The 12,431-nt window shown below is 39.6% G+C and overlaps 1 protein-coding gene across 1 annotated transcript in view; it reads left to right on the top strand.

Annotated features, from left to right (window-relative positions):
• The window catches only part of C5H12orf42 (chromosome 5 C12orf42 homolog), a 246,541-nt gene extending 235,649 nt beyond the window's left edge, over positions 1-10,892 (top strand). The window contains 1 exon segment of the mRNA XM_059887270.1: positions 7,774-10,892. The gene's annotated coding sequence lies outside the window, so the exon portion shown is untranslated.
• Positions 10,893-12,431: the final 1,539 nt, after the last annotated feature.

Below are 12,431 nucleotides of genomic sequence, written 5' to 3'. Positions count from 1 at the left end.
TTTTTAAACTTTACAAATTGTATTAGTTTTGCCAAATATCAAAATGAATCCGCCACAGGTATACATGTGTTCCCCATCCTGAACCCTCCTCCCTCCTCCCTCCCCATACCATCCCTCTGGGTCGTCCCAGTGCACTAGCCCCAAGCATCCAGTATTGTGCATCAAACCTGGACTGGCAAGCTGGTTTTAGAAAAGGCAGAGGAACCAGAGATCAAACTGCCAACATCTGTTGGATCATGGAAAAAGCAAGGAAGTTCCAGAAAAACATCTATTTCTACTTTATTGACTATGCCAAAGCCTTTGACTGTGTGGATCACAAGAAACTGTGGAAAATTCTGAAAGAGATGGGAATACCAGACCACCTGACCTGCCTCTTGAGAAACCTATATGCAGGTCAGGAAGCAACAGTTAGAACTGGACATGGAACAACAGACTGGTTCCAAATAGGAAAAGGAGTATGTCAAGGCTGTATATTGTCACCCTGCTTCTTTAACTTCTATGCAGAGTACATCATGAGAAATGCTGGGCTGGAAGAAGTACAAACTGGAATCAAGATTGCTGGGAGAAATATCAATAACCTCATATATGCAGATGACACCACCCTTATGGCAGAAAGTGAAGAGGAACTAAACAGCCTCTTGATGAAAGTGAAAGTGGGGAGTGAAAACGTTGGCTTAGAGTTCAATATTCAGAAAACGAAGATCATGGCATCTGGTCCCATTGCTTCATGGGAAATAGATGGGGAAACAGTGTCAGACTTTATTTTTTGGGGGTTCCAAAATCACTGCAGATGGTGATTGCAGCCATGAAATTCAAAGACGCTTACTCTTGGAAGGAAAGTTATGACCAACATAGATAGCATATTCAAAAGCAGAGACATTACTTTGCAAACAAAGATCCGTCTAGTCAAGGCTATGGTTTTTCCAGTGGTCATGTATGGATGTGAGTTGGACTGTGAAGAAAGCTGAGCGCCAAAGAATTGATGCTTTTGAACTGTGGTGTTGGAGAAGACTCTTGAGAGTCCCTTGGACTGCAAGGAGATCCAACCAGTACATTCTAAAGGAGATCAGTCCTGGGTGTTCTTTGAGGGAATGATGCTGAAGCTGAAACTCCAGTACTTTGGCCACCTCATGCGAAGAGTTGAGTCACTGGAAAAGATTCTGATGCTGGGAGGGATTGGGGGCAGGAGGAGAAGGAGATGACAAAGGATGGGGTGGCTGGATGGCATCACCGACTGGATGGACAAGAGTTTGGGTGAACTCTGGGAGTTGGTGATGGACAGGGAGGCCTGGCGTGCTGCAATTCATGGGGTTGCAAAGAGTCGGTCACGACTGAGCAACTGAACTGAACTGAACTGAAGATCCCTCTTCTCGTTTGGGATTCAGTGTAGGAAGTGGAGACAGTCTATGAGAGATGGAGAACTTCACAGAGAGCCTGTGAATGGGAATCTATCAATGGCAAGAGAGGGAAACCTGCCTCCCCTTGGTAGGGGATGGTCTTCATTACACCTGTTGAGTCTGAGACCCAGTGGAGTGGGACAGATAAAAACTGGCCAAGCACTCCCATGTGCCACATCATATCTCCCACGGGCCATCTAGTTCAGTCTTGCACATAGCCCTGCGAGGATTACCATGGCCATATTATTGCTGAGGAAACTAAAGTTAAGCAGGTTATCCCACGGTGTAACAGTTTAATGAGTGGTGGAGCCAGGATTCAAACACTTACAGTGTGTCCAGAACAAAATGAGGCAATCTGACTTTTAGCCACCGGGCTATGTTGACATAACTGGATATGCTGCCTCATCCAAGTCACAGTTTACTTGAGTCTAGGATTTTGCTCTCCCACAGAGGAGGAAATCCTCTGGGATTTCAAGACTAGTGGGGTAGGAGTCTAACTGCCTGGGGAGATGTGGGCTGGGGTTCAGCTAGGGTTTGGGGTGCTTGACCATCTAGTGCCTATGCAGCAAAGGAACTTATACTTAAATATGGAGAGTTGTGTTTGCAGTTGCCACGTGGCCTCTTCTTTGGAAAGTTACCCTCATACCTTGCAATGATAACCTCGAGCCCCACTACTGATTATTCTTTGCTTTATCTGGAGAAAAATTGTTTTTGAGAACAATTAGTTTATCCTACAGGGTGTGCATGCATGCTCAGTCACATCTGACTGTTTGCAACCCTATGGACTGTAACCCACCAGGCTCCTCTGTCCATGGGATTCTCCAGGCAAGAATAATGGAGAGGGTTGCCATGCCCTCCTTCAGGGCATCTTCTCGACCCAGGAATCAAACCTGCATCTCCTGCGTCTTCTTCACTGCAGGTGGATTCTTTACCACTGAGCCACAAGGGAAGCCTTTATCCTAAAGGGTAATCCCCTATAAACCTTTCCCACTGACTTATAGAAAATCTAGACATTTTTTATAGGAAAAGAAGGATGGGAATGGAGGACACTGGACAGTTCTACTCATAAGAATTCTGCACATTTCCCTATGGTTACAGGAATTATTCCATTCTACTTTGTTGTAGACCTTGGGAATTTTGTATATCAGGTTAGATTCTAGGAAGGACCCAAGGTTGCATTTTTATTTAATGCTCTCTGGCTACTTTCTCTCATGGAAGTAACTGTAATAAGTGAACCCCAGTGCCTGCTGTTATTCACCCTGGGCAAACTTTGGCATCTGATAACATGTCAAACCCCACGAGGTGGACATGCTGGCCAGCAGTGCCCTGTTGCTTCACCTCAGGTGGCCTCATCCCAGAGAAACTGGTTCGGATTAGCCAACCTGTCTGCTATGCAGGACAGGTGGGCTCCGAGTCTTTCAACCAGTTAGTCAGTTGATCAACAGTACTTCTTAAGCAAAACTGACCAAATAAGACATTCAAAGCATGTCTGAAAGCAAGGTTTATGCCTTCAGAAGATTGGGAGGCTCTGGTCAGGGAGAAGATGCACATGTGTGTGTCTGAGCACGCACACAGACACACACATGGTCCTAGTATACAATCGGAAGATGCCATGAACATAGCATGTGGACAAATGGGAAAGTTAAAAAGGAAAGTATGAACCTGGCCATGGAGGGAGATTGAAACAGTGTCTGTTGCAGAAGGCAGATGACTTGTTAAATAAAACCTTGAGGAGTGGGGAGAACCAAAGCAGGTTCAGCCTCCACTGACTTGTTTCAAGTAAAACCAGTGGTTCTGGGAGTAGTCTATAGATCCAGGCCAGTTCTGGGGTGGTGGTGAGGACGTTGAATCCCTAGCCCTTTAGTGACAAAACTAAAGCTTCTTAAAGGCAGGAAAAAAATCTGACTCACCAGGTTATCCTAAGCATCCTATTCTACATAGCATTTCTGGTATATGGCAGGCACCCAGTGGATTTTTGATGAAGGACTAAATTGATCCCTGCATCATCCTTAGCATCTGCCCAGGAACTCCTGTATGTACCACTGAAGCTCAAGTAGTAGCAGTGTGACTGATGGAGAAGAGTTAAGGTGAAATGTGAGACAAGAAAGAGAAGCTGCTCTATAAAGCAATCACATCAGCCTAATTTTGGTCTCTATGTACATTTTTTCTTAAAAGCCTAGTATAAGTAGCTTTATTTCCTTATCTTCTTATAAGCAGATGTAATATTCTTTCTTTTTTCTCCAGGAAGGTTTAAAGTCTTACACAGGGTTCCGCATGGTGATTAAAATACAATCTGTGTTTCCTGTTTGGAGCCTTGATGCAAGACTATTTTTTCTCATAACTTAGACAAAACTATATAAACCACCACCCCTCAACTCATGTCTCAGTATTTTATTTGCTGCATTTGATGAAAAAACTCAGCTTTAGAATATCTAGACCATGGATCCTCTTTTTATTTTTAGAAACCAAAAACTGAAATTGAAACATATGATCATGGTGGTCTGAGCTCTCTCTAAATAGGAGGAACATTGACTCAGGAAGACTAAGGTAGGAAGTCCATGGTGTCTGGATTTACTAGAAATGGAAATGGAGGCAAATGACTCCCGGGTCTCCAGATTCCATTGCTCATGGGCAGCAGGTAGACGGTTCATATGGCATATTTCAGAAAGCTGGCATTGTCCTAAGAAGCAGACACATGGACGGCATGATGTGGTGCAAAAAGGAACAGGTTTGGAAATGAAACAAACCTGAGTTTAAAAATAAGTGTGGCCTTGGTCAAATTCTTTTATGTCTCTGAGCCTCAGTTAGCTCATCTGCAAAAAGGAATAACAAAACTCATCTCACCAGATGTTGAGTAATTAGAGACAACACAAGCTACAATTGTGACATGTACTAGACATTCAAAAAATGGTAGCTTCTATTTTTGATTGACATCTTGTCACCAGAATGAAGAGACATTTTTCTTATTTCCTGATACCCTTTTTTGGAACAAAATACAGTGGAAATTAAAAAAGAACATAATCAAGCAAATTTTGGGGTACACATGGTACACTGATGGATACAAAAATTTTTAAAGGACACAAATTTGTAAAATGATGATTTCTAAATTTCCACACCACTTAGATGTATATTAATTTTTATGTAAATCACTTATTGACAAACAATTGAACAAATTACCTTTTAATTTTACTTTTATTGGAGTGTAATGTTAACACAGAAAAGTACACATAGGAGCAGAAGGCTCAGTACACTTTTACAATCAGAACCCACTTGTGTCATCAGCACCCACACTGAGAAAGAATATTCCAGCACCTCAGAAGCCTTGCTCCACTTCTTAGCCATATCTTGTCACCACCACCCCCAAATGTGACCACCATCCTGACCTATAACATTATATTGAGTTGGCTGAAAATTTTGTTTGGATTTTTCCATGACATCTTATGGAAAAACCTGAATGAACTTTCTGACCAACCCAATAGATTACAGAATAATATAATATTAATATATATTATAGAATAAAATATAAAATATTATAGAATAATAATAGAATAGAATCATACATCAGTTACATTTTGTGGCTGGATTGAAAAAATCACATTTTTTAATGTCAAAAGAAACTATGTGGACTAGTCATTGAAATGTTTGAGCTGATCTGGAAACAATGATTTTTCAGATTTGACCTGCCTGAAAGGCAATAAGCACTAGTCTAATGAACAGAGGTGCTGAGTTGCTTCAGTTATGTCCAACTCTTTGTGACCCCCATGGACTGTAGCCCACCAGACTCCTCTGTCCATGGGATTCTCCAGGCAAGAATACGGGAGTGGAATACTCCAGGCAAGATACCCTGCAGGAGATTTTTGCCTGTTTTGTACTTTTTACATAAATGAAATCTTGGAGCATGAGCTCGTATGTCTGGATTCTTTTATCGACATCATTTTTCTGAGATTTCTGAGATAAATGCTATTGGGAAAACTGGATATTCAGATGCAAAGTAATTAGACCTTAGTCTACACAAAAATTCACTCAGAAGGTATTAAAGACTTAATTGTAAGATCCAAAGCTGTGAAACTCCTAGAAAAAAAAAAAACATAGAGGAAAAGTTCCTTGATAGTGATCTGGGAATTGACTTTGGATGTGACGTCAAAAGCACAAACAATAAAAGCAAAAATAAATGAATGGGATTATGACATATCTCAGTCACCTCCAGGCTCTGTAACAAATGGCCATAGACTGGGTAGATTAAAAAACAAGAATTTATTGCTCACAGTTCTGAAAGCTGGGACATCTAAGATCAAGGGGCTGCAGTTCAAGTGTCTGATGAGGGCCTTCTTTCTGGTCGGTAGTCAGCCTTCTTCATGTTGCATTCTCACATGGTATAGACAGAAAGAGGGAGAGAGAGAGAGAGAGAGATTATCCCTCTTCTTATAAGGACACTGATACAGGCTTGTCTCATAGCTCAGTTGGTGAAGAATCTGCCTGCAATGCAGGAGACCCTAGTTCAATTCCCGGGTCAGAAAGATCCACTGGAGAAGGGATAGGCTACCCACTGCAGTATTCTGGCCTAGAGAATTCCACGGACAGAACTGTATAGATTATGGGGTCACAAAGAGTCGGACACGACTGAGCGACTTTCACTTTCACTTTTTCATTTCACAATTCATGAGGGCTCCACCTACGTGACCTAATTATCTCCCAAAGGCCCCAAGTTCTAATACCTTTACAGCAGTGGGGGATCAGGATTTCAGCATGTAAATCTGGGGAAACATAACATTTAATCCATAGCACTGCTGGAACTTATATTGAAACTGCAGTAGGTATATAGATTAATTTGTGGGGAGCTGATATGTTCACAACATTGAGCCAATTCATGAACATGATATGTCTCTCCATTTATTTAAATCTTTTTATTTCTCATATTTCATTAATATTTTCATAATTATTTCATTAATATTTTCATAATTATTTCATTAATATTTTTTAGCTTTTAGTATAAAAGTCTTACACATCTTTCTTTATATTTTGGTATTTATTATATTTGATTATTTTGGTGCTGTTGTAAGTTATAAGTTTTATTTTTTACATTTTGTTGATTACTAGACACAAAACAGTTTTTGTGTTGTATAAAAATAAAACTTTTGCTGTATATTGACCTTCCTTGTATCTAGCAACCTTGCTATATTTATTTGTCAGTTCTAAAAGTTTGTAGATTCTTTTGGATATTCTAAGTCCACCATTAGGTAATCTGTCAACAATGTCAATTTTATCCATTCCTTTTCAATCCTTTTCCTTTTAATTTTGTTTGCTTGTTTTGTTGCACTTTCTAGGACAGCTAGTATAGTATTGAATAGAAACAGTGCAAGTGGGGATTCCTGATCTCAGGAGAAAGTTTTCAATATTTGTCATTGAGAATGATGGTTCCTGGGGGTTTTTTAAATACATATTTGAGCTGGTTTTCTGTTGCTACATCTCCTTTACAGTAAATCTGGCTTCAGAAAGATTCCAGTCCTTGTGTGTGTGTTTAATTAATTTATTTTTTATTGAAGGATAATTGCTTTACAGAATTTTGCTGTTTTCTGTCAAACATCAACATGAATCAGCCATATGTATACATATATCCCCTCCCTTTTGAAACTCCCTCCCGTCTCCCTCCCCATCCCACCACTCTAGGTTGATACAGAGCCGCTGTTTGAGTTTCCTGAGCCATACAGCAAGTTCCCATTGGCTATCTATTTTATATATGGTAATGGGAGTCTCCATGTTACTCTCTATGGCTCACCTGATTAGGTCAGGCCCATTTAGATAATCTGTCTTTTGATTAACTCAACATTAACTGATTAGCAACTTAGTCACAAATGATATCCCATCATATTTACATGTTCTGCTCACACTCAGGGAGAGGGAATTATACAGAGAATACACCTCATTGGGTGGAAATCTTGGGGATCATCTAAGACTTTTGCCCACCACAATATTCTTTATTAAGTAATACATCTATAGCTAGTTTGCCAACAATTGTTTTCATAAATGGCTGTTGCTGCTGCTGCTGCTAAGTCACTTCAGTCGTGTCTGACTCCATGCAAATGGCTGTTAAATCTTATCAAATGTTTTTTCAGCGTCAAGATGACCAATATTTTTTTCCTTTTTTTAATGTGTGAAATATATCAATTTTTTCTAACTCAGTTGATTGTGAAGCTACTCTTAAAGATAGCTAGATCCAACTTGCTAATGCTAGTTTGAACCATTTGAAGTGGCTAACATTTGACAATGTTTGACCTACAATGACAGTTTGTATAGTTCAGCCTAATATGTTTTAAGTTTTGTATCTTTTAAAATGAAATATATTAATCTAACTTTTCTTTCTTAAAATATTCATCAGCCTATACAATTGAAGTTATTCACTGAGTGTGGAAGAGTTGATGCTTTTGAACTGTGGTGTTGGAGAAGATGCTTGAGAGTCCCTTGGACTGCAAGGAGATCCAACCTGTCCATTCTAAAGGAGATCAATCCTGGGTATTCATTGGAAGGACTGATGCGAAAGCTGAAACTCCAATACTTTGGCCACCTCATGCAAAGAGTTGACTCATTGGAAAAGACTCTGATGCTGGGAGGGATTGGGGGCAGGAGAAGAAGGGGACGACAGAGGATGAGATGGCTGGATGGCATCACCAACTCGATGGACATGAGTTTGAGTGAACTCCATGAGTTGGTGATGGACAGGGAGGCCTGGCGTGCTGTGGTTCATGGGGTCGCAAAGAGTCGAACATGAACTGAACTGAGCGACTGAACTGAAATGAACTGGCCTCCTAAAGTGTTAGCAACTATGCTGCCTTTTTCTGTTCTTTGGAAGAGTTTGTTCAAGCTTGGTATTATTTCATTCTTTTTTTTCTTTTTTTAAATTTATTTATTTTAATTGGAGGCTGATTACTTTATAATATTGCATTGGTTTTGCCATACATCAATGTTTGAATTAATTCACTGGTGAAGCCATCTGGTTGCCTGCCAGTACTAATCACTTTGAAAGATACTCTTCCTTCAGATGATCTAACTGATGCAGATAAAGTCTACATATACAGGTTAAGATTTCTAAACTGTAATCTCGGATGATTTTCTGGACCAAAAAAGTGGTGATGATGAAAAAAAAAAATATGATGGGTCAGTCCAGTAGAGAAAAATTCAGATATAATCAGGTATTGGTCCAACCATATTCTGACTATTCCAGTATTTTACATTAGAAATAGGTGCTCTGGAAAAAATTTTTATAGACAATTTTATTTACAAAGCAGAAATAGAGACACAGAGGTAGAGAACAAACATATGGATACCAAACCAACAGGGAAAAGGGGGGATGGGACAAACTGGGAGATTGGGATGAACATATATACACTACTATATATACAACAAACAACTAATGAGAACCTACTCTATAGCACAGGGAACTCTACTCAGTGCTCTGTGGTGACATAAAGGGAAGGAAATCCAAAAAAGAGGGGATATATGGCATGCTGCAGTCCATGGGGTTGCAAACAGTTGGGCAACAAAAAATGTATACATATAGCTGATTCACTTTGCTGAATAGTAGAAACTAACACAACATTGTAAAGCAACTATATGCTAATAAAAATTAAAATAAAAAAGGAAAACTTTTTCCTTCTCATGAAAATGCTTTAGGATTTACTGTAACAGCTTTCATATGTAACATATAGTAGTGTTAATTATATTTATCATATTGTACATTAAAAAATAGGTGCTCTAATATTGGTGATCCCTCAGGGAATCTACTGTGAAGAAACAAAAACTTTGACTCACATTGACCCCATCCAATATCCCAGCTTCTTCGATTCATGTGCTCAGTCATGTTCAACTCTTTGCAGCCTCGTGGACTGTAGCCCACCAGGCTCCTCTCTCCATGGAATTTCCCAGGCAAGAATACTGGAGTAGGTTATTATTTTCTACTCCAGGGGATCTTCCTGACTGTGGGATCAAACCCAGGTGCCCTGTGTTGGCAGGTGGCATTCTTTACCACTAGCACCACCTGGAAATCCCCTTCTTTGATTCATAGCAGGCACCAATTGGTTGCCTTTCAGAAAGTGTGTGTACTTGGGAAAGGCCAGTGAATCTGCCTTGCTGTGATTCTGCTTCAAAAAGGGAAGAATAAAACAGTATACATCATAGAATTTCTCCAAGCGAGGCTTTAACAGTACGTGAGCCATGAACTTCCAGATGTTCAAGCTGGATATTGAAAAGGCAGAGGAACCAGAGATAAATTGCCAACACCTGTTGGATCATCAAAAAAGAAGAGAGTCCCAGAAAAACATCTACTTCTGCTTTATTAACTATGCCAAAGCCTTTGACTGTGTGGATCACAACAAACTGTGGAAAATTCTGAAAGAGATGGGAATACCAGACCACCTTACCCGCCTCCTGAGAAATCTGTATGCAGGTCAAGAAGCAACAGTTAGAAATGGACATGAAACAACAGACTGGTTCCAAATTTGGAAAGGAATATGTCAAGGCTGTCTACTGTCACCCTGCTTATTTAACTTACATGCAGAGTACATCATGCAAATGCCACGCTGGGTAAATCACAAGCTGGAGTCAAGATTGCCAGGAGAAATACAAATAACCTCATTTACGCAGATGACACTACCCTTATGGCAGAAAGTGAAGAAGAACTAAAGAGCCTCTTGATGAAAGTGAAAGAGGAGAGTGAAAAAGTTGGCTTAAAACTCAACATTCAAAAAACAAAGATCATGGCATCCGGTCCCATCACTTCATGGCAAATAGATGTGGAAACAATGGAAACAGTGAGAGACTATTTTGGGGGGCTCCAAGATCACTGTAGATGGTGATGGCAGCCATGAAATTAAAAGACACCTGCTCCTTGGGAGAAAAGTTATGACCAACTTAGGTAGCATATTGACAAGCAGAGACATTACTTTGCCAACAAAGGTCCATCTAGTCAGAGCTATGGTTTTTCCAGTAGTCATATATGGATGTGAGAGTTGGACTATAAAGAAAGCTGAGTGCCAAAGAACAAATGCTTTTGAACTGTGGTGTTGGAGAAGACTCTTGAGAGTCCCTTGGATTGCAAGGAGATCCAACCAGTCCATCCTAAAGGAAATCAGTCCAGAATATTTATTGGAAGGACTGATGCTGAGCTGAAACTCCAATACTTTGGCCACCTGATGAACTGACTCATTTGAAAACATCCTGATGCTGGAAAAGATTGACAGCAGAAGGAGAAGAGGACGACAGAGAATGAGATAGTTGGATGGCATCACCGACTCAATGGACATGAGTTTGAGCAAGCTTTGGGAGTTGGTGATGGACAAGGATGCCTGGTGTACTGCAGTCCATGGGGTCACAAAGAGTCAGACATGACTGAGCGACTGAACTGAACTGAACTGAACTGAGAATTATGAGGATTCATTTAGATAATGGATTAACCCAAACTACCACAGTGACTTGCCTACAAGAAACATTCAATAAAAACTAACTTTAAGTATGTTTATCTAGTCACTTTGTTTTAGAAGCACTGTGGTTTTCAGGAACATGTATTCTTAGCACAAGAAACAAATTTGTGGGTGATATTTCTGAGGTGTTACAGCAACCGTGTCATTTTCTAGCATTTAACTGTGTCTTCTTTTGCCTATTTGACTATAATATTCTTGAAGGAGGGGACATTTTCTCATTCATATTTATATATCCATCTGACATAAAACAGGTGCTCAATAATCTCTACTAAATGATTAAGCAAAAAAAAAAAAAAAAATCCCAAAGTATCAGTGACAAATTTGTTCGATTATGACATTAAGTTTTAGGAACATATATATTCCTAAAAACTTATATTTAAAAGTTCATACTCCAAGATTTATAAGTGCTTTAGAATTGGGGTAAGTTGACATTTTCAGTACAGGTGCAAAAAGAAACCATTCTGCAAGGAAAGCTACCTTACTAAAATAATGAACAATACTTTATTGGTGCATTTATGAGAGACAACTTATACATACCCGGGTTTATTCATCGCAATCTTAAAAATACTTCTTCTCTAAAGGAACCTAGACTACAAAAAAGTAAATAAAAAGCAAAGTTTTAATTTCACAATGAGATTGCTTCTTGGATATTTTTAGAAAGCAGAAGGATATTTTATGTACTAAAAATATTTATGGTTTATTTTTAATTCAAACATAACTGGTTATCCTGTGTTTTTGCTTTATACAGCAACTCTAAATACATCATTTTTAGTGGTGGAATCTCTTGAGCCAATCTATAACAGAGTGTACTGTGAAAGCACAGTTTAAGAATCACTATTTTTTGTTCCCAAGTTTAGAATGAAAATTCCATTTGTTCTACTCACAGAAAACTAATTCTAAGCAAAGATTTTCTTTTGAAAATCATTGAAAGTGAAAATCATTGAGTCGTGTCTGACTTTGTGCAACCCCATGGCCTATATTCTCTAGGGAATGGAATTCTCTAGGCCAGAGTACTAGAGTGGGTAGCCTTTCCCTTCTCCAGGGTATCTTCCCAACCCATGGATCGAACCCAGGTCTCCTGCATTGTAGGTGGATTCTTTACCAACTGAGCTATCATGAAAGCCTTAAAATCAGTGAAAGGAGGATGCAATTTAAAGCCAATGGTTTTGCTTCAGTTGAGCCACAAAATGGATTTATTTTTTTAAGATTTAGCAAAAATTTGTTTTGGCTGTAGTGGGTCTTTGTTGCTGCATGTGAGCTTTATCTAGTTGCAGTGAGTGGGTGCTACTCTTCGTTGAGGTGTGTGGGCTTCTCACTGCAGTGACTTTTCTTGTTATGGAGCACGTATTTGCAGAACAGGGCTCAGTATTTGCAGCACAGAGGATTAGTTGCTCTGAGGCATGTGGGATCTTCTCAGACCAGGGATCAAACCAGTGTCCCTTGCATTGCAAAGCGGATTCTTAAACAGAGACCATGAGGGAAGCCTTCAACAATGAATTTCTGAAAATAAGTAAACTTTTGGGTAGCAAGTAGTTAGGTATTAGAGCTCCCTACTAAGGAA

The sequence above is a fragment of the Bos taurus genome, chromosome 5 (genome assembly GCF_002263795.3).
Source record: "Bos taurus isolate L1 Dominette 01449 registration number 42190680 breed Hereford chromosome 5, ARS-UCD2.0, whole genome shotgun sequence".
NCBI lineage: Eukaryota > Metazoa > Chordata > Mammalia > Artiodactyla > Bovidae > Bos > Bos taurus.
Note: the sequence above shows the minus strand (reverse complement) of the source record. Positions and strands in the feature narration are given on the sequence as shown.